This window comes from Schistocerca americana, chromosome X (genome assembly GCF_021461395.2).
Source record: "Schistocerca americana isolate TAMUIC-IGC-003095 chromosome X, iqSchAmer2.1, whole genome shotgun sequence".
NCBI classification, from domain to species: domain Eukaryota; kingdom Metazoa; phylum Arthropoda; class Insecta; order Orthoptera; family Acrididae; genus Schistocerca; species Schistocerca americana.
The window spans coordinates 613,963,900-613,975,355 of NC_060130.1; the positions used below are offsets into that span (position 1 = coordinate 613,963,900).

General features: G+C 43.6%; 1 pseudogene; it reads left to right on the forward strand.

The window, feature by feature from the left end:
* Positions 1-4,968, forward strand: part of LOC124556203 — a 58,155-nt pseudogene extending 53,187 nt beyond the window's left edge.
* Positions 4,969-11,456: the final 6,488 nt, after the last annotated feature.

Consider the following 11,456-nt stretch of genomic DNA (forward strand, 5'->3'; position numbering starts at 1 on the left):
CATCATTTCACACTTGCAGTGTCTTATCTCGCGGTTACAAATACTCTACCTTAATTACATTTTGGTGTTACGATTTTTTTCTGTCAGTGTATTTTAAAACTCGGAAACTCAGTGAATCAAAACCTATAGATGAACTAACACTATACAGGGTGTTACAAAAAGGTACGGCCAAACTTTCATGAAACATTCCTCACACACAAAGAAAGAAAATATGTTATGTGGACATGCGTCCGGAAACGCTTACTTTCCATGTTGCAGCTCATTTTATTACTTCTCTTCAAATCACATTAATCATGGAATAGAAACATACAGCAACAGAACGTACCAGTGTGACTTCAAACACTTTGTTACAGGAAAGGTTCAAAATGTCCTCCGTTAGCGAGGATACATGCATCCACCCTCCGTCGCATGGAATCCCTGATGCGCTGATGCTGCCCTGGAGAATGGCGTATTGTATCAAAGCCGTCCACAATACGAGCACAAAGAGTCTCTACATTTGGTACCGGGGTTGCGTAGACAAGAGCTTTCAAATGCCCCCATAAATGAAAGTCAAGAGGGTTGAGGTCAGGAGAGCGTGGAGGCCATGGAATTTGTCCGCCTCTAACAATCCATCGCTCACCGAATCTGTTGTTGAGAAGCGTACGAACACTTCGACTGAAATGTGCAGGAGCTCCATCGTGCATGAACCACATGTTGTGTCGTACTTGTAGAGGCACATGTTCTAGCAGCACAGGTAGAGTATCCCGTATGAAATCATGAGGTGGAGTATCCCGTATGAAATCATGATAACGTGCTCCATTGACCGTAGGTGGAAGAATATGGAGCCCAGTCAAGACATCACCAACAATGGCTGCCCAAACGTTCACAGAAAATCTGCGTTGATGACGTGATTGCACAATTGCGTGCGGATTCTCGTCAGCCCACACATGTTGATTGTGAAAATTTACAATTTGATCACGTTGGAATGAAGCCTCATCCGTAAAGAGAACATTTGCACTGAAATGAGGATTGACACGTTGTTGGATGAACCTGTAACGACTACGCTCTTGCGTACGTTAACTTTATAAAGCCTGTACTATAGTAAGTTGACGGGCCTCACCTTATAAGAAAGGATTTTGGTAAATATGTTGACCGCGTGTACCTGAATGGAGGCAAAATCAGACTTACACTCACTCAGTAAATACAATGACACGTCAAGCAAGCCTAAAGTGCAACTACACATTAGAACGGACAAGAAACAACACAGCAGATGCTACCAATTGTTAATAATACGGTCTCCAGCCTAATTAGGCATTAACTGAGTTTTTTCCCTGTACAAGAGGGATTACGTTCAAGCACAACAACACGTAGTAACACTGCATTATATGGTAAGTTTTAGAACCAGAAAATCTACTGAACTAATATTTTCACTTTCTGTACTAATATGGACAAGCTATAAATACGCAACAATACACTATAATGTTTACTACAAAATTCGTATTGTCTATTGATCTGAGTGAAATCGGGTATAGGTTACCCTAGAAACAGCACTTTAGAAACACACATACAATGTCAATTTTAAAAAGGTAAAACATTGATAAATTTAAGTTTTATATTGACTTTAACTTTGCTGGTCAAATCAGTTCAGTACACTTCAGAATTCAAATGAATAGAAAAGAAAAGGGGGGGGGGCTGAAACTGTTATGATCACTGTACTGAAATTTTTGATTACCTAAATAGTTAAGTACTCAAGATTTCCAATATATGAGTTACTATTCTTTTTGTCTTATTTTCTGCTCATTTAACTACCATTATTTTTGTCTCAAATTAATTGAACTTCATTACCAAACCAATTTCAACATTATCTTCAAACTTTGTCAGACCTAAGTTATTATTTCATTAACAACAAAGTTCCTTAAACATCATTCTAACTCAGATAGGTCTGCAGGTAATTATTATCAACATAAACTTTAAATCTTCCGCTCGGGACACTCGAGTTGCACAACATGTGGAAAGGACCCTGTCTAGGTTTGTGATGAGGAAAATTAAATGATAGAACAGTTATGGTAAAAGTTAACTTGTTATTGAACAGTCAGGAACAAAAGTAACACTGGTCCACACGAATACAGTACTAAAAGATTCAACCTGTTCGTATCGATGCGGCGGTCGGCAGGCGGCGAGATGGCGAGGCGCGGAGCACACATACAATCACGGCAATGGCTCTTGAATTATCGGCACTTTACTTCTTCATAGCGTCGCAATACTTTCCCATTTAGTGCCTATGGACTATTGCCGAGCTGTATAGTCGTCGGAAACGGCTCATCCGAGGCTCAACGAAATCACGTTTTCCAGGATAGCCTCCTCGATCCGAAACGTGTTTCTCAGACCGATGCCCAACTCCGACTACTACTGATGCTGAGCCCGTTATGCCGTGCCGCGCCCGTGTGCATTTTCCCGCGCTCGCCTGCCATTCACCTTTTACCGCTCCCCTACAGACAGGGTATTCCCCGAAGGTTTTGCATTCCACATATCCTAATACAGTACATTGCCTACGTATGGACCAGATGCACAAGTACAACTTTAACATCTTACAACAGTTTCAACATTTCTTACATTTCCATTTTGTTATAACATTGCTTGAAATTTGACATAAATATTAATTTTCACATCGAAAATTGTTTACAGTTTCTTTAACATAATGACATGAAAAGAAAAAAGAAATGAAATCAGAACATCGCTTACACTAATTTATCGAAAATCCGAAGAAAAAATTATTATAGGTACAATAGAATAGCGTTGGTGTTGTTACAAACCATTCGCAGAAGTGTACCCGTGGAGGCCAATCAGCTGCTGATAGTGCCTGCACACGCTGTACATGGTACGGAAGCAACTGGTTCTCCCGTAGCACTCTCCATACAGTGACGTGGTCAACGTTACCTTGTACAGCAGCAACTTCACTGACGCTTACATTAGGGTTATCGTCAACTGCACGAAGAATTGCCTCGTCCATTGCAGGTATCCTCGTCGTTCTAGGTCTTCCCCAGACGCGAGTCATAGGCTGGAATGTTCCGTGCTCCCTAAGACGCCGATCAATTGCTTCGAACGTCTTCCTGTCGGGACACCTGCGTTCTGGAAATCTGTCTCGATACAAACGTACGGCGCCACGGCTATTGCCCCGTGCTAATCCACACGTCAAATGGGCATCTGCCAACCCCGCAGTTGTAAACATTGCACTGACTGCAAAACCACGTTCGTGATGAACACTAACCTGTTGATGCTACGTACTGATGTGCTTGATGCTAGTACTATAGAGCAATGAGTCGCATGTCAACACAAGCACCGAAGCCAACATTACCTTCCTTCAATTGGGCCAACTGGCGGTGAATCGGGGAAGTACTGTACATACTGACGAAACTAAAATGAGCTCTAACATGGAAATTAAGCGTTTCCGGACACATGTCCACATAATATCTTTTCTTTATTTGTGTGTGAGGAATGTTTCCTGAAAGTTTGGCCGTACCTTTTTGTAACACCCTGTATATGTCTGACCTGGCGATTGGGTTGGGGGGGGGGGGGGGGGGCACCATATTTGAATAGCGATGGAGTAGTAACGCAAGGCGGTCAGACTGCATTTTTAGAGCGATGAAGCTGGTATCTCTGCCCACACATTGGTGGGATATTTGTGTATAACCATAAAGGTGAGGTACAGATCTGTAGAGTTTATAGAATGACGTTGGACGACATGCTGTCAGTGGTTTCCCCCTCAGTTTTATACATATCAGGAATCAAGTCAGATCACCGGTGACCAATATAGTGCTCAAGAATATCGTTCTTTCGCATTAAGCGAGCAAAAGCATCTGTTGCACTTGTAAGAAAGCAGAATGTGAGAATGTGAATGATTCTATGGTGTTCTAATTTCTCTTGAAGATAACAGATGTTATGAAGTTACATTTTGGAAATATTACAAACGAAAATATTGAGAACAACATTTTGCTCATTTATGAATAACTTTAAGAAATCTTGGACTCCGATTATCGTCATATGCTGGTGTTCTGAAAACATTCATTACACAATAAGGAGTAAAACCTCAGGCTAAGGAAGAACAAGCAGAGATAAATTACTTGGCAGATTGGAAGGTGCCGAGATGGTATAATATATAGAAGGAATGAACTGTTCCTAGATGTGGGTTAACAAGTTATTCTTTTGATGTCATCACAAGATCTGGTAGTGTTTGTACAAGTTGCTGGCAAAGTACTCATGAAATCTGACCTGTTAGGTATGCCAGAATGTAAATGTAGTATCAACAATAAAATTGTCACGGAGGCCAAAGGAAAAGGTCTGACTGCAAGTGGTGACGACCCAGCACGTTGGGGAAAGCCTGTAGTTGTCACAGAAGGTCGTCAGGTTTAATTAGTGTGTGAAGTAATCAGAATCTGAAACGGAACATTGCATCAGCTTCATTCCACCTGATGGAGAACTGGAGATAATGAGGTACCGTACGACGAACGATATCTCATTGCCATTCAGAGCTGTTGCTCTTGCAGAGAAGTAGGACGAACCAGGATGGAGGAGAAAATTGTTCTGAAATCAAAATTCTGACCTACTCTTCTGGGTCTGATGATCGAAGTTAAAATTATAATATCCCTAAATATGTTAGATTTACAGTTAATTTGCCTCGAAGGTATGGGAGAGTAAAAAGTATCAGAGAATGCAATTGTGTGGAAGATCAAGACAATGGCAGCTATGAAAGACACACAGTTATCGGCAGAAACAAAACATCTTGAAATTGATACAAACAGGAAACGGTCATGACCGCCTATATCCTTGAATTTTGAGGTTCCGTTCGCTCCCTCTGGCTTCAAAGCTCTGTATTTGAAAGTATTTAAACCAAAGCTGAATTATTCAGACCACGGTGTTATAAAATAGGTTAGATACATTGGAAGTAGTATGAAACATGGCGCTAAAATTCTCATTAAATATCTCAAATAATAGGTGGTATGAATTTAATATATTATACATCCCATTCTGAAACATGTTACGTCTAAAGAACAGAAAAAGCTGAATTTTATGAAGTACCGGTACCAGTAAGATGTAAAAAAGTTGGTTCTGTTTTAAGATTAAATATCGCATATGGTCTGTATTTGTTATACATGTTTTAGCATCTAAATCTATGGTTTAATCAATTCAGAATGCTTGTTGTGGGGTAAATGTTTAGAAACAGTAGTGAAAGAAAATTGTATAAGCAACTTGGATGGACTGCAATGAAATACTCAAACTGCTTATTGCACGCTAAAATGAGCGGTCCCTTTCCCCCGTTTGGATTGCTAGCGTAGGTTACGGACACACGGGTCACCTCAGTGGCGTCAAATAGAAAGACTTGCACCAGACCATTGAACCAAACGAAATTATTATTACTGCCTATATTCATAATAAAGTTTGTACGGCACTCTTAGAGCACAAGTTCTGCTCGCACTTGGCCGGTTTCCATATGGATAGCAATGCGTGACCGCATCAAACTGCACAGGTGGAAGAGCTCTTGGAAGGAGAGGTTTTCGGTAAATGGACTTGCCTCCCGTCCCCTCGATTTAATTCCTACCGACCACGTGTGGAATGCTTTAGGGACACGTACTGAGGCAATTTCATATGCACCAACGACCATTCAACAGCTGTGTGCAGCGCTGGTGGAGAAACGGAAAGCCGTGTCACAAGAAATCCTTACCAATCTGGTGACCAGCACGGAAGCACGTTGCAGAGGGTTGACCGCCATCTCTATTGATCACACACTTTATTTATAATGTAATGTCCACGGGACCGTCATGAATCGCTGTGATTTCACTGTAATTATTGTCTCGGAATGAAAGTTTCACTTCCGTTCGTGCCACACCGTGTATCTTTCAGTTACCTTCTGTACTATACTGTAGTAGTTCTTTCTATGTATGGTCCAAGTTTCATCGAGATAAGAGAGCAGTGACACGTCATGCGGTAGTTCCTTTCGTCCATACGTTTTGCACACTAGTGTATTTGATCAAGTTCCGGCCGGCCGAAGTGGCCGTGCGGTTAAAGGCGCTGCAGTCTGGAACCGCAAGACCGCTACGGTCGCAGGTTCGAATCCTGCCTCGGGCATGGATGTTTGTGATGTCCTTAGGTTAGTTAGGTTTAACTAGTTCTAAGTTCTAGGGGACTAATGACCTCAGCAGTTGAGTCCCATAGTGCTCAGAGCCATTTGAACCATTTTGATCAGGTTCCACAAATGTTACGTAACTGAAACCCTATTCGAAGGCGCTTATACAATGCCACATAAGAAAGTGTGCAAGTTCCATCAAAGAAAACAAGGTCAGCCTTGAAATGCGGCAGTGAACGAAAGGAATCCATCACATTGTCCGCTATAACTGAGCGAAAACTGCACTTTGTTATATTTACTCGTTCTGGATATATCTGGGCTGGACTGTCTTTGTGGCATCATCTTACACATACAGCCTCTAGACAGGAGTGAAATGTGGAGCGAATGAGATCCGAAAGTTTCATGTTCCCCTATTCTGGTAGTAGTGTATTAAATTTTTATATCATTCTGTGTGTAGCCACAGATTTTGCGATGTCTCCGTGTCTTATGGAAACTAATGGCAATAACTGGTAGTTAGACTAACAGGAAATAGTTCTCTAGCGTTTTATGTCTAGCTCTGTGCCTAACGTTGCGCGGTAACCGGGATGGTAGGGTCTCATCATCATGTATGCCCTGGCTCGCTCCTCGGACTGTGCTGAGGCACATGGCGTATCAGTTTTAGATGAATTAGGAGAGCCCATGACGAGAAGTTAGAGACATTCGTTGCACTATTTACCACTTTTTTCAACTGAAGCTTAGCTGTATTTATTAAGGCAGGTGAACTCGTAGAAAAAATGACATTGGAGTTCTGAAAATCCTCATGAGTTGTACCAAGAGCATCAGGTTGATGTGAATCAGCTGTTTTGTGTCCAGTCAGTGCAGTATGAATTATTAAACAGTTCTTTTTCCACAAAATAATAACTTCTGATATATAGGTGAAGAATCGCCGTCTGTAGTCTCGTCTTCTTGCGACCGCATGTTCTCGTGGCCGCCGATGGCAGCAATTTTGCACAGTGACTATATTCCTCTCTAGTTTTTCTGCAACATTGCTGAAGCAACATCCAGCTTCTCGTAGCCATGTTACACGACCTCGTTCAAACTCAGTGAGATGTTGACAATGGCGTCTTTGTCGCCTTAAAGGCGTTCTTAACTAATATCAACTCACCACGTCCAGTCTCAAATGTAACTAACGCTCACATCCGTTTTAGGGTTTCCTTAACGAAAACCTGATTTGCATCCCTATAGTGGCACTACTAGTGCGACTCCTTTGCGACTAGTGCGAAGTCTGTATAGACATCATCTTTCAGATATAGAAACACGTCTACCAACTTTTATTTATGCCGCACAACTTCTTCTTAGTGTTACGTTTCTTTCCTTCGTCGGTGTATGTAATATATATGGGCATATACACTGAAGAGCCAAAGAAACTGGTACACCTAGGCAGGTGTACTAGTGTGGGCCCCCGCGAGCACGTAGAAGTGCCGCAGCATGACATGGCATTGACTCGACTAGTGTCTGGAGTAGTGCTGGAGGGAAATAACACCATGAATCCTGCAAGGCTCTCCATAAATCCGTAAGAATACGAGGGGGTGGAGAGGTCTTCTGAACAGCCCGTTGCACGGCATCCCAGATATGCTCAATAATGTTCATCTCTGGGCAGTTTGGTGGCCAGCGGAAGTCTTTAAACTCAGAAGAGTGTTCCTGGTGCCACTCTGTAACAATTCTGGACGTGTAGGATGCCGCATTGCCTGCTGGAAGTGCTCAAATCCGTCGGAATACACAATGGACACGAATGGATGCAGCTGATCAGACAGGATTCTTACGTACGTGTCACCAGTCAGAGTCGTACCTAGACGTTTCAGGGGCCCCATATCACTCCAACTGCATATGCCCCACAACATTATAGAGCCTCCACCAGCTTGAACAGTTCTCTGCTGACATGCAGGGTCCATGAATTCATGAGGTTGTCTCCATACCCGAACACGTCCATCCGCTCGATATAATTTGAAATGAGACTCGTCCAACGAGGCAACATGTTTCCAGTCATAAACAGTCCAACGTCGGTGTTGACGGGCCCAAGCGAGGCGTATAGCTTTGTGTCATGCAGTCTTCAAGGGTTCACGAGTGGGCCTTCGCCTCCGAAGGTCCATATAGATGATGTTTCGTCGAATGGTTCGCACGCTGACACTTGTTGATGGCCCAGCACTGGAATCTGCAGGAATTTGCGGAAGGGTTTCACTGCTGTCACGTTGAATGATTCTTTTCAGTCGTCATTGGTGCCGTTCTTGCAGGATTGTTTCCCGGCCGCAGTGATGTCGGAGATCTGATGTTTTACCGGATTCTTGATATTCATGGTACACTCGTGAAATGGTCGTACGGGAAAATCCCGACTTCATCGCTACCTCGAAGATGCTGTAACCCATCGCTCGTGCCTCGACTATAACACCACGTTCAAACTCGCTTAAATCTTGATAACCTGCCGTTGTAGCAGGAGTAACCGATATAAAACTGCGCCAGATACTTGTCGTCATATATAGTTGTTGCCGACCGCAGTGCCATATTCTGCCTGTTTACATATCTATGTATCTGAATACCTACACCACTTTCTTTGCCGCTTCCGTGTATTTTGATTGCATTCACTTAGGAGCGTAATTATTTGGTCTGCCAAGGCGCCGTAGACCCTAGTATTAGACATAAAGACCAACAGTCGAACAGGCAGACAGACAGGCAGACAACAAAGTGATCTTATAAGGGTTCCGGTTTCACCGAATGAGGTACAGAGCCTAAAAATAAGTCAGGGTCTAATGCATTCCTGAAAAGACGCTCATTGGGAAACAGTGTCACAATAACGTGACTAGTGAGTGTACCGTGTTCAAATATGTCCACGCAACGTTATGCCCCCACACACCGTAACACTGTGACCGACGAAAGGCATGTTCGGCAACGTAGGACGAACACTTAATGCGGCCAGGAACATTGTCGAACATGTTCGTTTTGGTGGTCCAGGTGTTAAGGATTGTGGAGACATAACGTTGTATAGGGTTACTGACCTCCAGATCTTTGAACATAGTACACTCACCAGTCAACGTTGTTGTGATGCTGTACTCATGTAAGGGTGCATTCGGTCCTAACTTCAGTTTTATGGATGTTAATATGCGACCTCATCGAACAGCGCTGTTTGAGGAGGTCTTGAACGAGAGGATATTCGGAGAATGAACTGACCTGCCCGTTCCCCCGACTTTAATCCTGTCAAGCGCGTTTGGGGTACTTTCGGCAGACGTATTGCAGCACGTCTACATGTACCATCCAGTGGACGCCAACTGCGTTGTCGGAGGAATGGAACGTCCTTCCACCATAAATCGTTACCAACCTTGTGGCCAGTATGGGAGCACGTTGCTGAGCGTGAATTGCTGTCCGTGGCATCACACTCCCTATTTACAGCAAGGTCCCGCCTTTTGTAACGTCCATGGGACCATCATGAATCACGGTGACTTCAGTGTAGTTACTGTCTTTCAATAAAAGTGTCCTTTGTGTTCGTATCCTTGCGTATTTCTTTCAGTTACCCTCTGTACTGTACCGCAGCAGTTTTTTCTGTGTATGGTCCAAGTATCATCGAACTATGTTACTTGACAGTGCAACTTCATGCGATGGCTTCTTTCGTCCTTATGTTTCGCACGCCAGTGTAGTAACAAGATTCGAGGAGTGTTCAGTAAGTGATGCAACAATTTTTTTTTCTGAAAGCGGGTTGGTTTTCTTTAGGTTTCCAGTTTACCATATTACACCCCTGTCCTTTGGCTACCAAAACCTATTTTTCAGCATAATCTCCATTGAGTGCGACGACCCTACGCCGTCTTAATAGGAGGGCTTGTATGAGCGCATGATACCACACTAGTGGTCGACGTCGGAACCAGCGTCTTGCTGCATCAATAATTTCACCCATCATCCATGTACTGCTTCCCGCAGAGTGCATCCTTCATTAGGCCAACCGGATGAAAGTCAGAAGTGCGAGATTCAGCCTGTAGGGTGGATAATGGAGAACTGTCCAACGAAATTTTGTGAGCTCCTCTCGGGTGCGCAGATTTGTGTGACACCTTGCGTTGTCATGATGAAGGAAAAGCATTTTTGGCATTTTTGTGGCGACGCACATGCTGGAGTCGTTTCTTCAATTTTCTGAGGGTAGCACAATATACTCATAGTTGATCGTTGCATCAAGAGGGAGGACATCAAACAGAATAACCCCTCCAGACTCCCAGAAGACCGCCACCATGACTTTACAGACTGAGGTTGCAGGTTTGAACTTTTTCATCGAAGGAGAGGTAGTGTGGCGCCACTCCACGGATGCCGTTTTGTTTCCGGTTGGAAGTGATGAACCCACATTTCATCGCCTGTGACGATGTTCGACAAAAAATTGTCACGATCAGCCTCGCAACGCCCAAGCAAATCCGCACAGATGGCCCTTCGTTGGTCTTTATGGTCTTCTGTTTGACGACGAGGAACCCGGCGAGCACACACCTTCGAGTACCTCACTGCTGGACGAATGTGTCAGCACTGCCAACATAGACGTCTAGTTACGTAGCGAGGTGTTTGACTGTGATCTGTCGATCACCTCGAGTGAGAGGGTCCGCACGTTCCAACATTGCAGGAGGCACAATTGACGCCTCGCCCAACGACTCACCGGGCTTTAGTTCACTGTCAGATTCCCGCAGACATTCTTCAAGAGCCTATGAATATCCGCTATGCTCCGTTTTTGCGCCAAAAGAAACTCAATGTCAGCTGTCTGCTTGGAACGCACCTCCATTACAGACACCATTTTGAATGGTACGTATGGCTCCGCCACCGATCGGAACTTCATGAAACTATAGGCCTGAAGCGGGAATATTCCACGACGTTCCACAAAAATTCCGGATTTTGAACCGAAATTGGGGGAGAAAAAAATGTGTTGCATTACTTACTGAACACCCCTCGTATCAGCGTCAAAAACCACAGTCCCGGCGTCAGTGTAAATGGCCCCACAAAAGTCAGCGCTATTGTGCCGTATGTAATCAAATGTTTCCTTTGCCCACTGATACATGCTATAAAGCGATTCTACACAGATAATACAGCGACAAAACCCTGTGTTAGACGGCATTTCATGTCCAATGAAACAAGTTTACTGTTACCAGTCACTGTTCATTCGTTTCCACAACGCGTTACGCGTTTCAAAGGCTTAAAACTCCCTCATCAGGTAGATTTATGTATATTATGGCATGTGTGTGTTGTATTAAGACTTTGGGGTAACCTCTGGCATTGTTTAGTACAGAAAAAGAACACTAGTTCTCAACATGGCTATGTGTAGGTCTCTGACTAAGGACTGAACGTAAATGTATATCTGAAAGTA